Below are 6,000 nucleotides of genomic sequence, written 5' to 3'. Positions count from 1 at the left end.
GCTTCAGTGTTGTGCTTTCTTGACACTGTTGGGATTTAAAATAAAAGATTCTTCCATTTTTCTCGGGTTTTGTCTCCAGTTTCAGTTTACTGTCAAAATCATATTTTCCTGTTTGGGAAAGACACACACATGATGAAACAGATTCTAGTTTCATGTAAAGCAATACAAATCCTAAATTTTTCTACTAACTTCAGCATTGTACTTCGCTTTTTTTTTTTTTTTTTTTTTTTGCCTATAGGTTGGCTCCAAGACCCATGCTGTTACCACATTTTGATGGTAATACATGTGTGATACATGTAGGAAAACATACCTTTCTTTCTGGGTACAATAAAGATTTTTGTTACGTATCATGTTTGCTTAGATAGGTTTTGCACAGAGTGGATTCTTGGACCAAGCATGAATGAATGAGCACAGAAAATTTTAGATTGATGACACTGCCTTTGTTAATGGGACCTGGCTGCTAATATTGTTACTACTGTTTATATTATTAATATTACTAAATAAAACCCAGCTACTTGCTTAAGCAATTAATATTTCCTCTTTTTTTTTTCCTCCTTTTTCCTTCTTTTTCTTACTAATAATAAAGTTTCCATATTTAAAACTCCACAGTTGGATTTCAAAACTGCTTAAGCTCCCATTTAATCTCTTAAACAGAGAGCTAATCTTCTAGAGAACTATGTAATAGGGATATTGGGAGGAACTATGTTGAATCTGTTGTGCAAAAAAGGTTGGTGACCTCCGGGAGAAGAATAGATGAGACCCTCTCTGAAACATGTTTTCAGCTTTACTCTCTATCTTTTCACACCTCTGTTATTTACATTCCTTAATAAGAACTAGACATAGACTTTTTTTTTTCTCATCCACAGACATGATCTAGACCAAACGAATTTTATGATTCTAGCTTTTGAATTCCATTAAATTTGAATCAGTACAGAAACTACATTGCTGTGAGGAAAATAACTATTAAATCAAAACGTTCTTCAGATTAGATAAAAATGAAAACGTTTATTTGAATGACTGTAAGTGGTACACACAAAATTATCAAGAAAGTATGTATGAACTGACAGATGGAGAGAATAGCTTTTCTTCTGTATGTGTCATAATTACAGAGGAATTCCTAGGAAATACAGAATTCCAAGTATTAGTTTTCTTCCATTTTATACAGAAGCACTGACACACTTTAAAATAGTTCTGCTTTCCAAGTCAAGATTTTTCTTTTTAAATTCATTGTAAAGGCACCACTGTAGATTCAGATATTTTTCAGGATACAGGCACAAAATACAAATTCATCTTAGCTTACCTCACATTGTTGAAAACTGAGATTCAAAATCTTTCCACCTAGCCTGGATTCCCTTTGAAGATCATGGAGAGAAATTTATTCTTCAAGAGTGATTCAACTCATCTACCTTAAGTCACACTGTGAAAGGGTCCATCTTTCTCCATGGACTATAAAAGGAGTTTTGGAGTTAACCTAAATTTAGGCATGCTGTACACTGCAGACTTCCCAAGTAAAAATAAATCCTTTTCTCTCATTTTGTTTCCTTACCATTTGCTTGCTAATGCAATTCAGCACCTATCTACTGTAGTGCAACATCCCTTGTAGCCTAAGAACCAAAGACAGTGTTATTTATGTGGCATTTACTGGATGATTAACCTATAATGACAACTCACTTGTTAATAACCTTTTTTTACATGTGAACCTGCTTGAATCTGAAATGTAAAGTGAAGAATGGGTATTTCATTGCTGATCATCTGAATTTGTAGATTCCTAAGTTCAAACTCTTTTGGGTAGTGATTAAATTGAAAGCTCAAAATAATGTGCAAATATAAATAGAAACAGTCTGAAGAGAAAGTGATGAAAATGTGCTGTGATTTCTTAATTCTGCTAGAAAAGGTGCAAGGAAAAAAGGTTTGTTTGCTTATGCAGTGTAATTATTTATAGATATTCCAAATGTAATTTAAAAAATATTCTATGTCAATTATAAACTGTTCTTTCACTTTAGGCAAGAAACACTATGGGAAAAGTTTACAGGTAAAACAGGGATTTAAATAGGTTTTCATTAGACCAAAACTGCTAAAATATTGAGCACATACACCTTTACATCAGTCATGTTTGTGTAATATACTATTTTATCAGAGAATACTTTAGTTTCTGTTGCTTCTGGGAAGGTGTTTTAATTTATTCCAGCTATGAATCTGTCCTATGGTTTTTAATCAGAGCTTGGTGAGATGTAGTCACAGTAGAATAAAATTTCCTGCTATAACTTTTGATGACACCTACAAAGAATAGGGAAACAGTCAAAGTCTGCAGACCTGGAAGGAGTACCTTAAGGCCCACTGGCCTACTCACAAACCCTGAAATAATGGGACAAATCTCATTTGCCCAATCTGTTCCTGAAAATCTATTATGATGAAAATTTCCTTTTATCTCAAAGCAATGTGTGTCTGGTTTTCTTTTGAGAAATGCAGTGTGAATCTCTCTTGCTTTAATAGTTTTTGTAAGTTACTCTTCTTTTTTTTTTTTTTTTTTCTGTTTGTACTACAAAACTCTATTTTCCAAAGTTTTAAATAATTGTAAGATTATCCCTGAGATTTTTTGTTCTCAGGTTTAAGCAAACTGAATTATCTCAACATTTCCTCATAGCTCATGTTATACCTATTCCTACCTTCTGTGAACTTTCTTCAGTTACTCCAGATTCTTTGTGCTACCATGCTCAACACCCAGTCACTGGATGCCTTATCAGATCAAGCAGCAAAGAGCAATGACTGCATAGGTCTTTCAGAAAGCGCTCTGATTCTATGGCCTGGATTGGTGTCTGCCTTTAAGGGTTGTGTTGTGCTACTAACTGTTGTGCAGTTCACAGTCTATTCCTTTCAGGTGTTTTTTTTTCTGTATACAATAGACTTGCTTGTCATTCTTTATCTTCTGTTGATGATTTCTACAAAATTAGGAGGAATTTGTATTTGCTCTTACTGAACCAAATATTTATTTTTTTACCTAAATACTTATTTGGTTTATAATCTTAATTTAATTATAACCCTCTTCCTTGTTAGACTGGCAGCTTTCTACAGTTTATGTGTTCTGCAAATTAAATGCAGCCTCCATTTTTAGGCATCTATCATTAAAATAATTTCAAATAACACCAGAACATTCCAGAAAAGATTCTTAGGTGTCTCCTCACTCTTTTTTGTCTTTTCTATTTATTGTGGGTTATATCACTTAACTCCAGATAGTTAAAAATTAGATTTTTTCTAACAAGTCATTTAGGATCTTTTCTAAGCATTGTAGGACAATCAGTGTATCCAGATGCTTAAGATTCGTCCTCTCATAAAATATCTCTGATCGGTAGAAATCTTTACCCACACACTGGGTTTTTTTTTTTATTTTGGCCTTTGTCCAGCAGATTAACATTCTCTGCTTGTGACTAGTCTTTATTGATTTGACAGCTTCTTTCAAAACTCTCTTTCAAGAGAGGCAAAAGAAACCTAAAATCAAGAAAAAAATAGGTATTAAAAACAGAAAAAAGATTGTCCCTGTTTTTTACATCTTTTCAGGGAAGCAACAGAATTATGGATTAAAAACCATAAGAGGAAGTGAAAATTCAGATATCAAGTGATTCAGAAAATGTATTCCAAAACAGCTAGTTCACTAAATGTTTCATTATTTCCCTATTCACACAAAGATTACAATAAAACTAGTAGTCTATTTAAAAACATGAAATGCAATAAAAGTTCAATAAATTATGCCTCTGTAGGAATTACCCTGGCACATTTTTTCTTTTTTTAAAGCTAATTCTTTTCCATGGACGCCTTGCAGAACTTCATAGATGATGTCCTCAGAAACTCAATTCCATATATTTGTTAAAAACATAAAACAAAATATCGTAATTCTCCGATAAATATTCTGAGACTATTTCAGAAAAGTTTGCCTCTGTAATTTTGAAGAGCTTGCTGCTATTCAATATGTGTCAGTAATTGTGTCAATTTTCAGAATGAACAGCCAAATATTTCCTGTCACCAGCCTTTTGAACTGCAATACTATTTTTCTTTCCAATGGATTCTTATCGAAACATCAAAGAACTAATTTTAAATTATCACTTTCTATTCAAGGTTAAGCTAACCTTTTCAAAACAGCTTCCTTTCACACACCCACCAAACATCCACCAAAAGGAACAATTATTTTAGGTGTATAGGTGGCTTCCTTTAGAGGAATGTACAAATTTAATTTTACTCACATTTATTTCTTTAGTTGTCCAATTTTTCCCTAATAGTTTTTTAAGTTTTTGACTAAGGACTTGGAACTGTTCTATAATGTCATGTTAGCATAGATGCAGCTTCTCAGACTAATTATATGGTCTCTAAAGAGGCTTGCATTATGCATTAATTTCCTAATTTCCTTAAATTTCTTGGGGAGCTGAAGACATTGAAAAATTGTGTAATGAAAAATATTATTATAATTTAATCAACACATACTGTAAAAAATTTAATATCAAAGGAATTATTGTCTTGAATCCTCTAATCAAATTTATGTCAATGCTTAATATTTCACAAATTATTGAGGCTTTCCATTGATTGGATGATATTTTGGAAAAACTTACTTCACAAATTCATGTTCCTAATGAGTAATTTCAGGCAGCTTTGTCCTAATAAAGCCTGAATTATCACAATTTGTTAATTACAGTCTGCTATCCAGGATTCTCCCATTAATTTCTTGAACCAAGTTAGGAACTGATAGACATGGATAAATTAGTTCATATATAGAAAACATTACCAGTATACTTGATGACACTATTCAATTTATGCAGTCTTAATCCTTTTAGGTTTAAAAACTGTCATTTTATGGGATTTACATCCACTTAAATTTGTCTTACTTTATATACTACTGAAGATCTCTTGCTTTCTTCTTCTTTTTCGCTGGTATAGAATAACTGATCTATTCACATGACAAGACGTCTACATATAGTCATGATTGTAGTTCGGTGACACAAAGACAGGCAAGCGGGAAAAGAAATTTCTTTTTCTGTTTTAAATATATGAAAATGTGCAGATACAAGCTTTTGGGACTTTCTACATTTTAACTGAATTCTATACTGAAATAGAAGTAAAGATTTTTTTTTTTCAGGCTGGATTATGGAACTTTAAATCTCAAACATATTGTGTTTAAAACCCTTATATGTAGATGTTAATGTTGTCATTCAGGATTCAGAGAAAGAGTACCAGTTTCTTAGATAACATTTCATCTTCACAAAGCAAATAAAATTCTATTTCAAAGATCGAAGTAGAACCACATGCAGGGAAAAAAAAAAAAAAAAAAAAAAAAAAGAATGCTTGTCTTCAGAATAGCTTTGTGTAAAAAAGAAAAAAGTTTGTTGTGTGGAGCTGGAGACCAGGGACAGAAGTAAGGAGACCAGAAACTGGAGCTAGGAGATGAGGAACAGAACCAAGAAAGGGATGGTCCTGGTCACTAATACAGTGAAAATCTTCAAGAGAAACTTTTACTACATAGGCAGCAGCCATCATGGAGCCCACAGAGATGTGTAACCACGGCCTGGAGGGTGTAGATAGGTACTAAAAATCAGCTTCTAAATTAAATGCAACAGAGAAAATGGTGAATCAAATCAACTTAATATTTCAGATGTATGAGTTCTAGAGCAAAAAGTCATGAAAGAAGCAGGAACAAATTTTAGTACATGATTATAATTACTTACTGTATTTCCTAACTGAGTTGTGGCTGATTCATACATGTAACCAATTCATATGGAAAGCAGCTGTTTGTTCAAGGAGAATGAAGCAGGAAAAAACCCAAAGATTACTTTTTTTGCATGGTAAGGGAGGAGGATGTGTTCTTGTCTGCTGAATGTCTGAATATTATGACAGAGAAGAAGAAACAAAATCATGAACCATGGTAGTTTTGCTTAAAAATTTTTTAATTTGGGATAAATTGATTTCTGAAAGATTAGTAGGGTCTAAAGCATGGAACTTGGTGACAAAAAGAGAACA

The sequence above is a fragment of the Empidonax traillii genome, unplaced genomic scaffold, assembly GCF_003031625.1.
Source record: "Empidonax traillii isolate 1590-97213 ecotype Southwest subspecies unplaced genomic scaffold, ASM303162v1 scaffold110:size1153230, whole genome shotgun sequence".
In the NCBI taxonomy this organism is placed as follows: Eukaryota; Metazoa; Chordata; class Aves; order Passeriformes; family Tyrannidae; genus Empidonax; species Empidonax traillii.
Note: the sequence above shows the minus strand (reverse complement) of the source record.